At 43.5% G+C, this 20,917-nt stretch overlaps 1 pseudogene; it reads right to left on the bottom strand.

The window, feature by feature from the left end:
• Positions 1–20,917, bottom strand: part of LOC130159839 (ankyrin repeat domain-containing protein 26-like) — a 44,050-nt pseudogene that overhangs the window by 3,644 nt on the left and 19,489 nt on the right.

Below are 20,917 nucleotides of genomic sequence, written 5' to 3'. Positions count from 1 at the left end.
TGCCAATATTCTTCTTTTCTCCACCTTAAGATGGGAAATTGAAAGAGCTCCTACAGATGATGCCAAAACTTCTTTATTGTTATTGCAAATACCATGACACACATTTATAAAAATATAAAAGCACACACAATTTTTTTCTTGCAAACTGTGTACTAAGAAAAGATAACCACAGCTACAGCTTCTACACAGCGAGTGCTACGGGGTTTATTATGTAGCTGGAATCAGCCTGGATCACTACAAAGGAGCACTTATGCCTCTTCTCCCCTAGAAAGTGGGTATTGTTACCAATTAAGTTATTCTCACTTATGATTCTGCCTTCAGAAGCCTTCACAAGAAGGAATCACATCTCTTAATTTAAGAGTCACAGTCCAAGCGCTATATGCTGTTGTTTACATTTGATGGTACTTGCTGCTCCTACATTTTTTCCATCAAATTTGTGACACGCAGGAGTGAATTTCAAAACACATATCATACAGCTTCCAGGGCTACGATGGCCATGAAGATGCTGCAGGGCTTGGACCTTGTGAGCTATATGGAGAGGCTGAGAGCTGCAACTGTTTCTTTACTGGAGAACAGGAAAGCTCAGGGGGACCTTATCTATGTGTATAAATACCTGGTGGGGGGAGTACAGAAGATGGAGCCAGACTCTTCTCAGCGGTGCCAAGCAAAAGAACAAGAGGAATAGGCACAAATCCAGATAGAGGAAATTTTAACATAAGGATTTTTATAATTATTATTTTTTAAAAAATTGTAAGCATGGACAGCCACTGGAACAAGTTGCCCAGAAAAGGTTGTGGAGTGTCCATCCCTGGGAGATGTGTAACACCTGGCTGACAGAACAGTGAGAAACCTGCTACGGCTGACCCTGCTTTGAGCAGGGGTGAGGTCGGACTAGATCATCGCTAGAGGCCCCTTTCCACCCTCACTTCTTCTGTGACTCTCTTGATTTTAGTACTGAATTCCTGGGGGAAGGAGCATTTATTTTATGAAATGAGCAGACCCACCTAGCAGCATAACAACAACAAGAAGAACGGAAACACTGCACAGGGTACTCAACAGGACAGAGAGAGCAAGAGCCTCAGGAAGGAAACCACTCTGCTTACCCTCACAAGAGGAGCAGTAACAGGCAGTAACTGCAAGGGTCAAAGGAGCGGGGCTGTAAACCAGCGAAGCGGAGGGAAGGGTGCTCTCTCTCCAGGAACACAGGGAAAGCTGGGACCAAATTCACCGGATCCTGCAGGAGAAGCACCCCTCTGTGATACTTCATTGAAATACTCTGTGCCAACAGAGCTGCATGAACAATGGAAAAGGACCCCCCAAATCTCTAATTGTTTTCCAGCAGGTACAAGGAGAAGCAAAATCCTGGGGAGAAAGGACCCCCTAACACCTGAGACGAAACACAGGTAACAGAGAAAAGCAGGAAAACTAATGCCTAGACCAAAATACGGCCCAAACCCAGGACCAAGCCCAAGCAAAGTAGCAGTAGTTAGTGGTGTTAGAAGAAACCACTTTCCCTGGTTTCCTGAGTCTTCACAATGACTAGAAGGTCCACAGGACTCTCCGCAACATGTACGAATCAATCAAGAGAAGAAAAAGGTCTTGTTTTCCTCTTATTCATTCCATCAATGTCTTTGTGATTCTCATCCATGTCTGAGGGAAGAGAAATAGGTGGAAATAAAGCCAACACACTGATTTCTGAAAAGGGAATGAATGAAGAGCCAGGCAAAATACACCTCCGAGGACCTTAACTTGCCTCCACTTTTCTCCTTCCCCCCAAACCCCTGGGAAAGGCATCACAGCTGAGTGTCCCAAACCTCCTGAGCAGGTACTTCTCACCTCACTGCACATCTCTTCAGGCGGTAACACACCAGGTGTTCATTTGCAGCAGGCACCTTCTCAACAGTTCTTTTTCAGAAAGTGGTGTTGACTTACTACTTATCCACACAGGCTGCTTTAGCACAGAGTAAGCTGGATCCTGTAAGACTCCATGAAATGATGCTCCGAGTCTGGAGTACCAGTACTGTTCTGAAGTTGAGTTCCTAGACACAACTGCTGCGACCACCAAGAACTTTTTGTATATCAGAAGTGGCAAGGAGGGTAAACCAGCCTACTCCTAGAGCTCAAAGTTTCATTATAACAGATTAAATCCATAGACTATCATCTCACAGATGGTTAACTACCACAGAAGCCATTGCATTACAAATACATAAAGCGGAGAAGTCCCCTGCAGCAGTCATTCTTTCACTTGGACAAACTAAAGTTCAAAATATGCGCAGTGTTAGGAAAATGTGAATACATCAGTAAGTTTTAATCAGAACCTAACAGCATAAACAGACAACATTTCCAGTATAAAATACCACCCAACATTAAACAATGCTGGCTGCAAACCTTGCCATGTATCTGGCTGCAGAGAAGAGAGACGGGCAGATTTTTGATGAAGGAGCTGAAGAAGAAAGAAGAACGGCCTTAAGTTCACAGGTCTTCAGTGAGAAACAAGAACGCGGCCTACACATAAACGAAGCAAGTAAAAAAGCTAACAACAAAGACTGCTACGAGAGTGCAGAAAGCCAAATGAGAAACGGAACAGAAATTGAAAGATGAAGTAGGAAGCAGACATTTCCCTTCCCACATTAAACTGGTTTCATTTATCCACTGATTCACCCTGGTTGCAGAGTTCACTGTTCTTGTCTGTCAAGACACCCATGTTCATTTTCACCAGCCTTTGGCACAGCTGTTAGGATTTAAGCTTGACATTTGTTAAACCTAACAACAGGACTCCAGTCCCAAAACCTCCTTGCAGCACTTGCAGGAGACATTCCTTGCCTTAGGACTAAGGGAGCAGGTCTGAAATACTGAATTGCTAGTTGCTACGGTCACTGTCTAATGACATGCACAGAATTTGACGAGTACTTGGTAATTTATTCCACATTACTGAAGCTCTAATAAAAATAAAAACCACCAAAAAAACCTGAAGAGGTTTGCATGGGATTGGGATTCTGATTCTACTGGTTAATAAGCTTGTGCCAATATGAACTTTTTTGTATTTTTAAAGATCCTTTTGCACTTCAAGGTTATTAATTCCTGTAGCGTATATATTTGATAAAGGGGAAGGGGCTATACTGTAATGGAACACATTTCTTTATGCTTTTTTAAGAATAACATGCTCGTTTTTTGCTGAACTTGCGACATGACCATCTTCAACATGTACGGCTCAATGTGTAATCACTGATAGTCATGCCTCATGTTTAGGAAAACGGTGCAATCTTTCAAGCCTTTAAAGTTAAGTCTAAAGGAGAAACTGTGTCCACTTGCTAGTGGAGCACTCCTTCCTCTTGTCAGCATCATTTACCAGTGTTTTTTCCAACAGCTGCAGGACCAATGAATGAATACCATCATTTTGAATAATAGCAGTGTGAACTATTTTCACCTCTTTGCCCCTGAAGCTATTTCAAAGCTTCTGCGAAAAGGAAATTTACACAAACATCTTCCTCTTCAGAATGGCTGGCACGTTCTCTACTTCCAATAGCCTTTCTCACCTTGAGAAAGCTACTACAAGGAACACCAAATCTGCAGAGAGCTTTGACTAAAAAAAAGAAGCCCCAAAGGACTGCCTGAGGCACACTGCAATTTCAGCTTCTTAACTCCCTGTCATTTAGAGCTTCAGTGGCAGAAACATTTGTCATCTCCAGCCAGGGCAGCACTGCGCATCCTGAATTTAAAGGCAAGGCAAATTCTGTAGAAGGGAACCAGGTTAGTGGGAAAACAAAGCTGAGGCATAACTGAAGTAAACAGTGAAGTGAAGAAAAGGCTTAGAGTCAGAGAAATTCTTCTGTTTTGAAACAGTCTGGTGAACAGACAGAATACTAGGCAGCACAACCAGCAAAGCATTTCAAAATAGACTAACACTATAATCTCTGATTTCTTCCCTCATGCTCCAACTTGCCTCCTGAATGGCACGGGACCCCTGTGGAAATGACAGCACAGACCGTGCACCCGGTAATTTTGAATTTGGAAACCGATTGAGATTTGCCACCCATTATTGTATGCAGAGGGATACATGCAGGTTTTCCCCTTTTGTTACTTCCTGACTTCAAAGTCTTATGTTCCAATTCAATCCTCTTTTCTCAGATGCATGCTATGCACGTGACATACTGCACCCGACTGAGAACAATTAAGCCCACAGTTCTAAGTGAAATACTCACTTAGATGCACGTCCTCTAGCAACTACTGCACCTCTGAGAGCTCAGTTCCTTTCTTCTGAAGGACTCCAGAGAAGATCAGGTGTTAAGACTTCCCTGAATACACTGAATGTCAGGTGACTTGAGGCTACAAGCAGTGCCACTACAATTAGTCTCAGTTGTTCCCTAACTGGTGATTACAGGAAGAAATATCATAAAAAGATGTGCAGCTGGATTTAGTAACAGGGAGGTTATTCTTTCTTTCCTGTTTCTTCTTCAAAAAAAGAAACCACAACTGTTAAACCCTTTTCTTTTAAACTAGGACAGCTTTTTTCCTAGAAGTGGGATGGTTTCCTCCTTTGCCTTTTTCTTCTTGTAACATCTCACTCCCATCTCTCTCTCTCTCATTTTCCCTTGCCCCCTGTCCCTCTTGTTCCCTTGTCCTGGCTTTCTCCTTACTTCAGTTTTGCAGTGGATCCCTGAATTTCGCCTCCTTTCTGCTGCTTGCGTGCAGAATAATCCCTGCAGGTGGTACAGTACTAATTGCCTCCCATGTTCTTTAGGTAGTGTTATGTCCACCCCTCTGACACAAAAACCATATTCACAACGATACAGAAAAGTTCATCTCTTAACTGCCGTTGCTACGCATTACCTACACACTGCTTTGTCTATTTTTGGTTTGTGTTTGGTTTGGTTTTTTCTTTTTCTTAAACCAGGTGCAGTATGTAGACACGTCATTTTAAATGGATTCTTTCCAATGTAGGTGGGACCACTGAACCAGGGTAAGGCTTAAAAGTGACCAAATGCTTCTCACATTCATTCAACAACAGAATGTGCGAGGGACAGACACTGACTGAACAGGCAAGCTTGCCCATGCCTCAGTCCTATGCTAGGTGGGAAACTGATTACAACTACTGACATCTGTTTCCAAGTCTCATGATATCACGTTTACCATTCTGTGAGGGATGTGCTATCATGCTGACTGCTAATTACAGGGCATATTTTGACCAGAGGTATTGCAGAGGTTGCAGCTTTTTACCAAATTAGAAAGCTCTGTAGACTTCCTGAGGAGCAGTTACATATAACACCACATAGCAGGACCCACAAAATCAAATGCCTCCTAGGCATAGCACACGTCCTGCACTCAAGTGAGAAGTTATGTGTCCTGTTCATACCATCCTATTTTTTAAGCATCCCTTTGTTGCTATTGTACTAAAACAAGTTCCAGTGAAGAAACTGCTAGCATGAACATCAGTGAAGGAGGAAAAGGTGTCTCAAACAAAGATGTCAGATGGGATTTTGCACTCATCATAAAGTTAGCTGTTTTAAAAAAGGTCATCCACAGAATGGCTTGGGTTGGAAGGGACCTTAAAGATCATCCAGTTCCAACCCCCCTGCCATGGGCAGGGACACCTTCCACTAGACCGGGTTGCTCCAAGCCCCACCCAGCCTGGCCTTGAGCACTGCCAGGGATGGGGCATCCGCATTAAATTTTACTGAAGAGCTTCTTTGGCAGCTTCCTATGCCACAGTATTCTTCATCACAGTTTCTCTTGCAAAAGAGAACTTGCAAAAAAACCCCTGTTACGCAGTTCATTTAGAACTCAGTATTTTTTGGTCTTTGAGCGCTTCTGGAAATTTTATAACCTTAATGACCAGAAGTCTTCATTTCTACCACCTAGTTGTATACTGGTTTGATGAGCAATTTGGTTTAGCATATTAGAGCATATGGTTTGGAACTATAAATGGATTCTATCTTTAGACTGAAAAGCACAACCTTGCTTACAGATACTCTTCAACACTAGTTGAGAACAGTATTTAAAAACGCTTACCTTAGCCACATAGGCTTCAACTCTGTTTCTTGATGGTAACGTATTCACGGTCGGGGTTAGGAAGCTTCCTCCTAGATTTAGACTTCTATTCAGTGTCGGATTGTTGCTAATATGTCCCAGTTCAGTTGAATACAGAACTGGACCACTGACAGCGCTGCTTGCAATTAAAGGTTTGCTTCTATGGCACTCCTGAAGGAGCTTAGCGTTGGCTTCTGCTAGTCTCTCATTAGCTCTGAAACATTCAGAAGCATACAAAGAATTATCTTTGGTAATAACACTTCCGCAAAGTTACCCTCCAGGTCTTTGACTATTGTTTGACTTCTGAAAGTGGAAGGGATTAAGAGAGGCCAAAAAAAAATCTCCATAATTTGATCTGAGGTTTTTTGAAGAGCCTATTTCTAGGTAGCCACACTACCTGCAAGAAGCAGCAAGAGTTAACCAATACTTTGGACTTCTCAGCATTAAGGCCTCAAAGCAGTCTGTGCACACCGTGTGTTTACACAGCTCTTCCTGAAAGGTACATCACCTGCATAAGAACTCTGGGCTACCCTTCCTTTCCCAAAGAAAGCTGAAACCTATGACATGCGGCTAAAATGGAAGCCAAAAGATTTTTGTTGCTGCTTCACAGCACCAAATGCCGCTCTCTGAAGGGCCTATCCTTATTCAAGCATTAAAGGACATGAAATTATCTTTTCTGCCATACTTAGAATAAGAAGAGGAGATTAGAGACTGGCAAAAAGGCTGCCTGTTAAAACAAACTCAACTTCAAAAATATCCTATTAATGCCCATGATCGGTGGTGTTACTGCTGGAACACTGAAGAGAAATGAAGATAGTTCCAATGAACAGGGGGGAGCCTTAAGGTACTTTCATCACAAATATGCTATCTTATGCATAATGCTGACCAGATGTAGAAAAGGTATTTAACGAAGAAAACTGCTTGAGGAAAAAGTAGTAACTTATTATCACCCCAAAAATGCATGGACTTACCCTTCCAGTTTATTTCCTAGGCATCTTCCATTTTTAACTTCCTCCAGATACAGGTCTTTGTACTTTTCCACTTCTGCCTGTACAGATTCTTTTTGAAAAATACTGTCTCGTTGGGTATTTTTTATCCTGTCCAATTCACGTTCGAGGTCTCCAATTCTCTGTTCTAGCTGGTTTGTCAGCAAAGCATGACGACTGGCTCTGATTTGTTCTAATCTGTCCTGGGAGGCTGCCTGCATGTGAAGTAGATACACACTTTCAACCACCGCAAAGAAAAAGAGAACTCTCCTCGCCAGTCAATTGCACGTACCCAATTTCAAGGGCCCAACTCTATTCAGCGAGGCAACTGTGCCTCCTCACTACCATCAGCGACCAGGGCAGAACCCTGGAACTACCACACTAAATAATTCTTTTCATTCAGAAAGAACCCCCATCTTAGCACTATTACTCGTCAAAGCTACTGATGGAAGAACACTATCTCTGTAAGACAGGGCATAGCATTCCTCAAAGAAATTATGGAGATGCCGCACCCCCAACCCCCACCCTGCAGCTTTGGTGGCTTCTTTTCTGAGCGTTGCCCCTTATGCAATGACTAAGGAAGATGTGTATGCCTGGCTGTGACAACGCTAAGTTGCAATACCCATTCAAGGATAAACAATGAGAACAGGACCAGTGCACAGTGATACCCCTCCAAGAACTGCAAAATGAAAATCTACCTTGGCAAGTTTTTGATTCAGGGCCTGCAGGCACACTGCACACACATGAAAGCATCTTGCCCAACCATATTCCCTTCTCCCACTGCCCTTCAGGAAAAACAGAAGTACAGTGTAATACATGGAATCAGGCACCACCCCCCGCCCCTAAAAATGACAACCAAAACAAAAGTATGTAACAGACACACATAAGAAATTAACTTACCTGCAAAATCAGATTGAGTTCTTGAAGTTTTTGTCTTATTTCTCGTGCAGCTCGTTCTTCCACCTCTCTTTTGTATAGTTCTATTTGGCTGCGATCCACCATGTTAAGTTTCCATATGGTGTTTGAGATTAGCCACCTCTTCTTTCAGCTGGCTTTTGCTCTTATCCAGTTTTTTATGTTTCCCACGCATGGTGGACAACTCCTCTCGCAAACATGATTTTGTGCTTCTAGCTGCATGCCTTTTTAGACTCTATCTCCAGCTGCTGGGAAAGTTCATCAACCTGTAGACAGGAAAGGGGAAAAAAACAGGGAACTCAGAGGGATCTAAAATTAGTCAAATCTGTGAAAATTGGTAAAGGAGTTGGCCATCAAGACTATTTATCATCTGCCGATTCAGTGTTAAAACAAAAGTGAAACCAGGCTCTTCTTTTAAAACAAGAACAGCTTTCACATAATTTCTGACAGCATTCCTCAGGTTCCCATCCTTCCTCAGTTCTGCAGTGGGTCACAGACCAAGAGGTACCAAACCAGCGGCATTACACCCGCAAGGCTAGGCTGAAAAGCACTAGGGCTATTCTTCTGCGAGATGTTCATACGATCATAGGAAATCAAACACACCCATACCCAGTTACATCACAGCCACATTCTGGTTTCATCAGAAAAAAAACCATGTGTCACGCTTCAGAGGAATTGTCACATGCTGTCACACGGTCAAAGCTTTGTCACAGAACTGACAAGGCAAGAAACGGATACCCTTTTCTTCCATTACGCTAAAAGATCTGGAAGTAGTAGTTCAGAACACCGCTTTTGCAGCAGTGGTGGCAGAAGACAGTCTCTTTAGGTCAAAGCTACAGTTTGTTTTCAAAAGATTTCCAGGAAATATCAGACTTCCCATAGGTCCCAATGGTCAACTACAGCTCTATCCCCTTCTTTCCCCCTCCAGAAACATCCATTGTCTATACTTATTAACCATAAAACATGATATCCCATCATCTTTTATTTTTAAAAAAGTGGGGGAAACCACCAGAGTCAACACTTGAAAGTCTCTAAGATACGTAGAAACGTTACACTTATTTAAAATTGCCCAAACGTAATTCCATTCCCTGTCATTCAAAATAACTCTTCCAACAGGAACACAAATATGCTGCTAACCTGTGAACTAAAAATGAGCCACTGTCAAGGCAGTTGACTCGTTCTACAATAATATCTTCTAAAAAGGAGCATAACTTTGAAACACAGCTATCTCAGTAATGAGCGGAGAAGCAGCTAAAAGGTTACATGCTACCGAACAGCCAGAGCAACCTCAAAAGCATTTGTGGGTCTCCAAGACCAGGAAAGACGGACTGAGTCAGCTACTAGTAAGCAACAAGTTACAGGGTTTTTTCCGCATCACCTCACACTGCATTGTGCCCTGGGAAGCAAAGACACCATTCCGAAAAGCAAACCCCCAACTGCCTCCTGCTCAACTCGTGCCTGAGACAGGCTTCAGGGGGTGACCTTGGGCAAGGCCAACTGCACAGAGCTGTTCCGAGTGATGGTGGCGTTACTCCCCTCTCTTCCGAGAGGGAGTGCATCCGTCGGAGCCCGACGATGCTGCCACGGCCGCAAGCTGCAGCCAGGCCTGGGCTGGGCCTTCACTGCTCCCAGTCCTGACCCTCACCCATGGACGTGACGTCCCAGTAGGACTGCAGACCTGCCCATCCCTTGGACCGGCCTGGTGATCTGCACTCTTGGAGCACTCTGCTTACTGTCCCCAGAACTCTTCTGCTCTTCTTGGTGAGGGCCTGTGGGGCTGATCCCTGGCCTGTGTGGTCACAGACCCTGCCAGCCTTGCTGTGGCTCTTGCTTTGCCCTTCCTCTGCACGACAGCCTACCCCTGACGTGCCCTCGCAGATACTGCTGTGTACGTAACACTTCCATCTTTACCCCTAAGAGCTACATCAGTATTACCGTCGCCTACTACTGTAACAGTAGAAGGAACATCAAAAAAAAGTCAAATCAATTCCAAAATACAGTCAAGAAAAGAAAGTCAACAATATGAAAAGAAGTATAAAGAAAGAACAAAGGTTTCACAAGAAAAAACACCACAATAACCCAAACAAAGCAAAGCTCACCTTTGTTCTTAATCTGCCAACTTCATTGACCATTTCAGAATACCTGTTCTTCACTTCTCCCTGCAAATTAAGCCGAGACAGTCCCCCTCTCTCCTCATACACCCTTAGTTTCTTCGTAGCTCTGCTCAGCAGCCTCTTCAACCTGCACAGCAAACTAGTCATGAAAACAATGAAGCAAAGGAACAAAACTGGACTTTTTCACATACTCTCATGTAAACAGCACAGACACAGCTTGCTTTATCTTTAACGTACTTGACACACCAGGAATTACCAGGAAAAACCAGTATTCCTGTGCCACATACGCTTGGAGAGTCCAGATTTCACCTGAAAAGAGGAATGAAAGACTCCCTTTTTCCCAGGAGAACTGCAGGGCAACCTGCACCTGCAGTTGTTTTGGCAGCTATTGAAAACTAGGGGCTGGTGTACAGAAGTACCTTGCAAGAACTAACACGAGGCTGGCATCTGCTCACAGTTAGGTACACCTATTTTTACACTAAAGTTTAATAAAACATGACTTCTGTGCAGGGATACCTCTTCACTACGCTAAAAAGCCGTACCTCTTACAGTCTTTCTGCAGCGGAGGTTTATCTTCTTTTCTTGGGCCAGACGTAGTTCAACTGGGCGTTTCAACTCTACCAGCTTCTTCACTTCCTTTCTTTCACTCTCGCACTTTCAAAAGAGAAAAGAAAGATGTATCACACAAACAGAGCACAGGAAAAATACCTACGTACAGTCTGTGCATCTAGCGCTCTCCACAGAGAAGCTGCCGGACGTCTCTATCTGTTAGCCACGTTCCACAGAATGACATGGGACGGAATTCCTGAGGATATTCCATACATCACTTCAGGTTTCACATCAAACAGACCAATATGTAACTACAGAAACAGATGCCCTCGCTGAAGCAAAGGCCATCCTCTTCTAGACATAACAGGTGGAAAAGATGCTGGAGAACACTTTTGGCAGTGCCTCTGCTCATAGTAGGGATTACTGCGGCGAATGAAGCGACGGGACGCAGCTTGCTGCAAGCAAATGTCAATTTATGGTACAGAAGCACGCGTTTTTATACACTTTCAGAAGCTGCGCGTTTTAAACAGATTGGTTCTTGAAGCTAAGCCTTGCATACTAGGCAACCCCTGATTGGTGGTTAACTACCAGCAATTAACAGCAAGGTGTTGCCTTTCCTTGGCGCCATCCTTGGCGCCATCCGTCTCCCACTCCCCTGTGCTCTGCAAACATGCCCCATCATGTTAATAGTTGTCTAGACAAGCTCGAGCACATTCCCCTCAGCTAACTGATTGCCGCGCATGGTCCTAGTTTGCAGCCCGCTCCTGCATCTCCCCCTTCCTGTTGCACAAAAGAACCCCTGAAACCGAGCAAAAACAAGGCACAAGTAATAGAACAAATAAAAAACCAACTAAGACATATTATCAATGTCAAAATAACCCACTGTCTTTGTTCCGTACAGTTTTACAATTTCCCCTTTTTGTTTTTGAACAGCTAGTACCAGGTTTGCCATTGTAAGAAACTATGGACTAGGGTATTGTTTATTAAGATTGATGTTAAGCCCAATGTAAAGATTAGGCAACAAAAGATAAGATAACCGCCAGGTGTCCAGGATGCCGCTTGTGCATATGAATGAAGGGTCAACACCTCCACTACTTCATGAACACGAAAGTAAAAAAAAGGTATAAAAAGGGACTGTTTGAACTGCTCAGGACGGCAGTTGGCGGAGCGCAGACTCCCCTGTCGTCCAGCGCTGTTTTTGCTCATATTCTACTTGCTATAATTAATAAAAATTTTAATTGGATTATGATCTATTGTGGTCTCAATTTATAACACCATGTTCTGCAGGGCCCTTGCAAACATGACAGCAACCAAGGTAATAGCAAACAAACAATACTGCCAATTGAGTGAATGGATGCCAAAAAGGCTGAAATTTTCTCAGATTTTGATAACATGTTGCTTCAATGGGGTGCCTAAAATCCATGCAGCACATACCATCAAAATCCTCACAGCCATGTCCTTGAACCAACAACAAAAAGCAGTGGCAATTTTGGCTCACATTCTTAACTGCCTACCAAACAAGGTGATTTAACTCTTGAATGCTTTCCCTGCTGTTACTCTGGATAAGAGAAGAACCGCTGCGACACGTTCCCATCATAGCCTCCTACTCCATTAGCATCTACAGAGAGACAGTTATCGACAAAGTGTTTAAACAATATCAGCTTCTTTTGGATTAACATTATACATAGGTGGAAGGGCACACCAAACAAGAACTGCACCAGTCAAAAAGTTCGAAACATCCCATGCCTTCTCTGAACATACCTCTGGGGTCATTCCCTTCATTCCCTCTCTTTTTTATGCAAAGAGAAACACTTTTACCATAACAGAGAAGCCCCTATTTACATCTCTGAGCCCTGACACAAACCGCAGCTGTATGCTCCACCAGGCTCAGGGCAGGAATCATTCATGTAGTTACGTAGCTATATATCTCTACAAGCGTGCAGACACCTATTTTTCACTAGATAACCATGTTTATCTTTCCTAGTCTCCTTCACAATACCCAGCTGTTCTCTCATCTCTTGTTAGGTCAAATATTCTCCAGCTTCCTCTCCTATATCTCTCTTCAGACATTCTCTATCCTCCTCTTTTTTGATTGTTAATTGCGACAAGGCAAAGGTTGTGTGTAGCTGGGTGACCATGACCTGATTTATGTTACAATCAACTAAACACTGAATACAGGAAAAAAAAAAAAAAGGTATGGGAGACATAAGGCAAACATCAATAAGGTGGTTAAAGGTAATTATAATAAATCCTGTAATACTTTTGAGTCATGGCCCAAAGTTTCCCAGCCGTGAGAAGAGACCAAAGGCATCCCGCCCCTGGCTCTGTTGCAGATCTTTGTTTTAAGGCTTTTGAGTTTTGTATACTTTTGTAAATTAATTCACAGTGGTCACTCAGATTCACGTAACACATCCTATCAAAGTCTTCACACTTGTGTCCCTGTGCTAATAATAAAAATCAATAGCAACTCGGTTCTGTAGCAACATATGATGGACAGAATCAACATCTGTTAATAAGCCAGAAAAAAAAGAACAGTATTTGTAGTATTACTTTGTTTAGCAAGCTAGCAGCCTAATTTACTAACCAAGTTAAGAGCGTGTACTATTCTTAGAGAAAAGATTAGAGAAGCAAAAGTCTGTTATGCTGCATTCCAGAACTCAGCCTGAGAATTACAGTCTGCTGTGAGTTCTGCGTTACAATCATTTGACACATGTTGGGGTTGCGATTGTGAAAGTTGCCCGTTTACAGTTTTCATTGACATTATCACAGCTCGTTGTTTTAAAAGCAACCCTTGAGCTTCCTGATGTTCGACTTGTTGCAAAATATTCTGAAGCCAATCAATCAAGTTAGTATTAAAGTTAGTGACTCTCTAGGACCCTGCAAGACTGTGGCAAGACTCCCCGCATCCTGACTGCTTTAATAGCCATCTCATTCATTTGCAAACAGTTGTCCCTGGGATACCTTGCCTGAGTCACAGAATCGGCACAGTTAATTGCTCCAGCTAACTGCTCATAGTTAACAGCAATTCCCGGATTAAGGTTTTCAGTCAAGGCCACTACACATAGCTCACAAAAATCAGATAACCACATCATATACTGTATCAGTTAGTACCATACAAAGCAATAACTTCCAATCATGCAGTGTGAGTGTATAAGGCTCTGCCATCACTTCAAGAAGGGACATAGCAAATGTATTATGAATCCTCCCTTCCCACACTGCTTTGCTTAACCCTTTAACAGCCTCGTATTGCACAGGCTGCCACTCTGCAGGTTGATTTGTCTGACAAAATACTGAACATGCCCTAGCGACTCCCAAAACCCATCACTGAAGTGTTTCCCACTTGCATTCCTGCCACCAATCCCTCAGACTCCCTTTCATCCTCCCCAAAAATACAATCAATGCATCAGGAGAGATGAGGGGGTGGGGAAAAGGTCTAGCTCCTTTTCCAGATCTATAGGACCTGGATCAAAAGGTTTATCAGTGTCAATAAAATCATTGTCCGAGTTGTCCTGTTCCCGTGCTTGGTCCTGTGTTGTGAGGGTCGCTGCAACCAGTGACAGAAGCTTTGGGGGCAGAGGAGGTGTGGACAGAATCGCCATCGCTGACCGTGTCTTGAGAAGAGTCGCGCTGTCAGTGGAATTTACAGCTTCCTCTGGTTTAGCACCGTTAGTAGATTCGTCCACACTTGGCAAAGAGTAGTCAGAATTTGCCACCAAGATGTTAAATGCATTCCCGACATGGAGTTCCCCTCCGCGGCAGCATCATACAATTGGCTGCTGTATGTACACACTTTCATTCTTTCCAAGTCTCTAAAGTTTCTTGGCTGCTCACCTGTCTCGATGAATACAGGTGTTATCCTCAGGGTTTAGGTTGTCCGCCTGGTCCAGACAGCAAGACGATCGTTCAGCCAAGCCGTCTCCTCCGGAACGCAGCCCTCTTCCACGAGCTGTCTTTTTTCCGTCCTTATTCTTCCAAGGCTTCGGAACACCACCATAGGGGTCACCATTTGAGGAGACTGAGGCACGGACTCTCTGATCTGACTAGAAGACCCTCTATGAGTCCATATACGTCTCTTTCTGGGGACAAAGCCTGATTCCCCGTTACGGATTTCCCACAGCTCACCTCTCAACTCCGGAGGGATTTCAGGCCGGCTCCTGCTTCCTTTCAGCAGATCATTCAAAGTTCTGTGGGATTCGCTGCATGTCGCTCAGATAGGCGATTTGAGAGCCCTTCACGTTAGATCCTTAAACGCATCACGTCGGGGTCACCAATTTGCAGCGAATGAAGAGACGGGACGCAGCTTGCTGCAAGCAAATGTCAATTTATTGTACAGAAGCACGCGTTTTTATACACTTTCAGAAGCTGCGCATTTTAAACAGATTGGTTCTTGAAGCTAAGCCTTGCATACTAGGCAATCCCTGATTGGTGGTTAACTACCAGCAATTAACAGCAAGGTGTTACCTTTCCTTGGCGCCATCCTTGGCGCCATCCGTCTCCCACTCCCCTGTGCTCTGCAAACATGCCCCATCCTGTTAATTGTTGTCTAGACAAGCTCGAGCACATTCCCCTCAGCTAACTGATTGCCACGCATGGTCCTAGTTTCCAGCCCGCTCCTGCAGATTACGTAGGTATGCACTTCATGGGAGAACATCGATCCATCCAAAGCTTTCATGGGATCTTCCACCAAGCAGCAGGCAGGGGCTTGTGGAGGAATCTGATCTTTTGGAGTTCTTCAACATTTTATTCCCCTCGGCCATTACCTCCACCTCTTCTGTGTGGGCATTTACTTAGCCACATGCTGGTTTTCCTCCTCTTGCTCTTGGTGTTTTCTCAGCCACACCAGAGGAGAGCCGGCAGCTGTTTTGACTTTGTACTTCCATCTTCCCTCTACAGAAAAGGAGAAAAGGGGAAGGCTGTCCCTTGGCAACTGGCAGGCGCTGCTTGTTTCCCAAGCACTCGTTCATTTACCCAGCATTCCTTCAGTATGTTTTCCTGCAAGGCTTTTAAGCTCCCGCTACGCTGAAAACATACAGCAGCTCCTCCATACACGCACTGGAAACATCAAGCATTTTAAACCTGCCCAGAAACCAAGGTGTCAGAAGATGACGACACAAAATCCAAGGAAGAACTGGGAACTGTGGCCTTGCTCGATGTGCTCAGCTGATACCAAACCACACTGGGAACTCTTCCCAACAGAGCCACTACAGAACTTGCACAAAGATACCCATCTAGCTTTGATTGGCTTCCTCCATGACCCCCAAACGATAAGGTACTCGCAGCCTGAATGGCAGGGATAACAGAAAACAATGATATGTAAGAACCTGACCAGAAGGTGCATGGTTCTCCTGGGTATTGGCTCGGTGCCCGGAGAATTTTCTGGGCTCACCTGTTGCAACAGTTCAGCCTTCTCCTCGTCCAGCTGAGCAACGCGCTCTTCAAGGTGGGATCTTGACTTCAAGTGCTCCTCCCACGTGCTGTGCAAGTCCTTGGATGTCAGAGCCAGCGTGTTCTGCTTCTGCGTCTGTGAAAGCAACCGTGGCAGAAGAAAAAGTAAGGTGGCCGGAAAAGACAAGAGCGCAGGAGAATGCAGTAACTTACACAGAAACAGGCCTAACTCTCCTCCACCCATCCAAGACCTATGGCCAAGGTTGATGTGGAGTGTAAAACACACCTTAGGAACCATAACCAAGAACAGCAGCTGGAGCTGGTGGGAAGAAGGAATACTCCAGAAGCGACAGGATGAGGTTACAACTTTGGGGGGCAAGATGACGTGTCCACGCACACACAAAATCACCCTACAGCTTTCCTGCAAAGCTCCTCTGGTTCCCTCTATACTTCAGTTTTCGTAAGAACACTGCAAAAGGTGGTGCAAAAGGACAACATTCGCTCCTACTTTCAACAGCTACACTCAGATTTATTCATATAGTTACAGACATTAAGTACCTTAGTTTTCAACTTTTTTTCCAAATCCTTTTGCAAGCACAGCGTGTCTTCCTCCAGGTCACTGTGGTAGCGTGTAGTAACTTCAAGCGAAGCTTCTGGCATAGATTGCTTTTTAGGTGCATCAGCAAGCTCCTGCTGCAGTTGTCCAAACATGCCCTAACGAAACAGTTAAATTAGCATGAAGAAAGTTCTAAGAACATGAAATACACCTTTAACTTATTTTGTTATACAATTAGACCTGTCTAGATTGAACCCAAAAGTATGAAATTTTGCCTGCCACCAGCAGGCATCTGCATGGATGATGACCTCTCGTCATCTTTCTCAGGCTGAGCACCTTTGACTATCAGCAGCTGTTCATGAGGATTTCTGTTTCCTAACACATAAAAAAGGCTCAGGTATTGTTCTTCCTTGAACAATACACAGGAACATGCCGCGATTGAGAGATGGAGACCCGGTCAGGTGGAATCAGATCAGATCTGCTTTATTGTTCTTAACATGCTTCTTTTATAAGGCTGCATACATAGTCTAAGATTATCGTGCACAAAGCTCATTGGTTACATATTGCAAAAGTGATTACATATTGCAAAAGCTAAATTCCTTATTCGCTGTTCCTCTTCACTCTGCTTATTTCGTTTCCTAGGGTTACAAGTTCTGCTTCGGTACTTTCTATTGTATGCCTCAATCTTATGCTTGCTGACAGTTTCGGTTATAACCGGACCTACATCCTGTTTTGTATAACCACAGGCCCCAAGGTCGCAATGCCCTTGCGGCCTAAACCTCCACTAGTTGTATTGCGTTATGTTCTTTCTCTTGCAGTCCGTTCTTCATGAGTTCCCACAGACCTCCCTCAATTAGATAAGTTTCACTGGAGGTCTTAGACAAATCATTCCCTTCATTTCCCCCTTCTTGTTGCACCATAAGAACTCGTTTCACAGAGTTAGCTATTAGCTTCTGTAAACATTGCATAACACACGGCAAAAGCAAAGCTAACAATAACACTATTATTATTACAACAGCTATTTTTTCCAAAATTGTAATCCACCATCCAAACAAACCTAATGAAGATAACCAATCTGTAAAAGGATCACTACTTTCTCGAAGTTTTTTCATATTATCCCTTAAAATAGAAAGTTGTTTGTGTATTGATTGGGAGTGATCAGAAAGGTTCATACAGCACATCCCTTCAAACTCATCACATCCGTGCCCTTGTGCTAAAAGTAGAAAATCTATTGCGGCACGATTTTGTAACAGGGCATGTCTTATTCCTTGGACGTCACTGGCCAATTCAGACAAAACATTTGTCGTTATATTAACCTGTTTTCCGGTCCAACATGCTAATTTCCTTAGTTGTGTCAGTGCTTGTGCTGTAGCTATCCCGGGGGCAAATATGCTAGCTAAAATAACTTCAGGAGGATTCCAGAGTTCCACATTATCCTTACAATCATTGCCTAGTTCTACCAGAGCTCTTTTACTGCGGTGAGAACTTGAAGTACGATTGGCTTGAAAGATGTTAGTAATGCTTGGTGTAAACAGCGTTAAACGGCCAACATAACAAGGCCCTCCCTTAGCACTTCGAGGAATTCCTTGCCAAGCTCGATCACCACAAATTAAAAACATTCCCTCTGGCAGCCGTCCTGCGTTGGACGTGACCGCTGTAAGGCTAACATTCTTTTGACAATATGCTGTCACGTTGTATGGCTTATATGACGTGACATCAACGGGATCATCTTGACTAATATGAAAATTAAACCAAAAACATAGATCTGAGGGAACAGAGCCTAAGAGGTTAAACTCCTATATTTCTCTAGTTGTGGTACACAGAGAGCTATTGCATTACATAAAGGGGGAAGAAGCGTTAAAGGTAATATTATTTTTGTCACAACACAGAGGTGTCCTAAAAGGTGGCTGGTGACGGAAACCACAAGTGACAACAGAAGGGTCAAGAGTTATAGTAGAGTTGTTTATCAGGCTCATGTTAATAGGGATTCCTAATAAACACGTTCTAAAAGGATCAGAAGGAGTAGCCATTGAGAGACAAAGGCTACTCTGATTGATTTTTTCCGCCCAAGTGACCCACAGATTCTTTCTCTCCTCTATGTGCTTGAGGGTTTCCCAAGCTTTTGTACTGCTAACGAGGATGGAGGTAATGATACCTGCCAAGAGGCACATCATGCTAGAGCTACTCTTAATCATTTTCATTTTTTCCTTTTATAGGATCAGTTCTATCGCTTGGTTTTTCTTTTCCAGGCGAACCGCTTTTCGCACTTTTGCTTTGTACGTTCCCAGTCTTCTCTCGAGACTAGCCAAATAGCAGATACTAAATTAGTTTTTTACTACATTCTAAACCACAAATTTGTATGATTTTAGCCCTCTCAATAATCACTCTTTGCCAGTCAGCGCGATAATCAAAAAAGCGACTATTTTCTAAGGGTTCATGCCCTGTTATAAGTAACAGTCTCACTGTATCAAATTCTTTCTTTAGGCAAAGATTACACCAACGCCCAGAATGAGTTAAGCGGCACCACCACTCCTTGCTACAAGTATAACATACACATAACACCCAAGGGTCACAGTGTCCGCACAAGTTGCAAAGAACTTTCCCAGAGAGTACTTCGTGGCACTCACGCGTATAGCGACTATTCATTTAAAATATTTGAGTCCTCAGGCTCTGTTCCTTTTGCGAGAGGTTCTCCTAGACGCTGTTCAGAATCTTCAGACGAAACTTGTGGTAAGGGTTCACGGAATGGTCGCACGTTCTTTGCTGGGATCCATCGGGGGCCTCTCTCTGTAGAAACACAAGCATAGCCTCTGCCCCACGTGACAAGGGGATAAGGCCCTATTATCTTACCCGTTTCTGGATCACGGACCAGTACAGGAGCTTTAATTCGCATCTCGAGTGAAGTATTTGTGTTAAAATGTCGGATTATTGGAGGATTGCTGTCTAATAAAGAACAATTCAAAAAGTTAAAAACATATAAGGCTTTCTGTAATCGTTCTTCAGGAGTAACAACTCCTATTCCCCCTTTTTGTTGTTGTAGTAAACGTTTTAATGATTGATGGGAGCGTTCAATTAAAGATTGGCCTGTAGGAGAATGAGGGATGCCAGTAGTGTGAGTTACACCCCAAGATTCAAAAAATGTTTGCATTGCTTTAGAGACATAAGCAGGACCATTGTCTGTTTTGATTTGTACCGGGATACCCAATGTAGCAAAAGCACGCATAAGATGCTTACGGACATCACGTGCTTTTTCTCCTGTATGACAAGAAGCAAATAAGGCACCTGAAAAGGTGTCAATAGAAGAGTGGATATATTTCAAATTGCCAAACTCTGAATAGTGGGTAACATCGGTTTGCCACAACTGTAAACTTTGTAGTCCTCGAGGGTTGACTCCGCCTGCAACAGACGGAAAAGAATATCTTTGGCAGTCAGGGCACGTAGCAATAATGTTAGATGCTTGCTGGGAGGTAAGGCCAAACTGTCTTTTAAGGCCTCCAGCATTTTGGTGGAAAAAAGAATGGCTGAGTCTAGCTTGAGCTACACGATCTGGTAACACTTGTACCGGTAATGTCAAAAGATCAGCTCGGCGATTACCTTCTGCAATGAAGCCAGGTAGAGAAGTGTGCGATCTGACATGCATAACAAAATAGGGGTAAGGGCGAGAGTCCAGAAGAAAAACGAGTTCTTGTAATAAAGCAAATAAGTCAAAGTGCGGAATGTCACGCAACACAGATGCTTCAGCTCGCTCAACTATTCCTGCAACATAAGCTGAATCAGTGATAACATTAACTGGCGTTGACCATTTTCGAAAGACTCGAACTATCGCAGCCAGTTCCACTATCTGAGGGGAGCCAGGGACTGTTTTAACGTCTGAATCCCAACGCTCACGTTGGTCGTCCCACCATACTATAACTGATTTGTGTGATTTTCCAGATCCATCTGTAAATACAGTAAGGGCTTGCAATGGTTGATCACTTCGTTTTGGTTTAAAAGTTATACAAAAATTAGCATTAAGCAGCTTATGTGAAGGTGGGTGGGATGTAATCTGGCCCATATAACCTGCTAATGCTAACATAAAAATGTCTGATTGTTGATAAAGCCATTGCAGATATATGGTTGTCACAGGTAAACAAATATAAGCAAAGTCAGTTCCTGATAACATCAACAACCGTTGTCTGGCCTTAATTATCAGGTGAGCAAACATCTCGTGTTGTGTTACAATAGTTTTCGTAGACTGGTTAGATAAAAAGACCCACTCGATAATCAACAACGGATCCGATTTTTGTGGATCCCATTGAAATATTAACGCATAGGGTTGTCGAGCTGGGTTCAAAACGATTAAAGAAAAAGCGAGATTGGGATCACATCGGTGTGCTTGTCTAGAA

The sequence above is a fragment of the Falco biarmicus genome, chromosome 16 (assembly GCF_023638135.1).
Source record: "Falco biarmicus isolate bFalBia1 chromosome 16, bFalBia1.pri, whole genome shotgun sequence".
NCBI lineage: Eukaryota > Metazoa > Chordata > Aves > Falconiformes > Falconidae > Falco > Falco biarmicus.
This window is presented reverse-complemented; position numbering and strand designations above follow the sequence as displayed.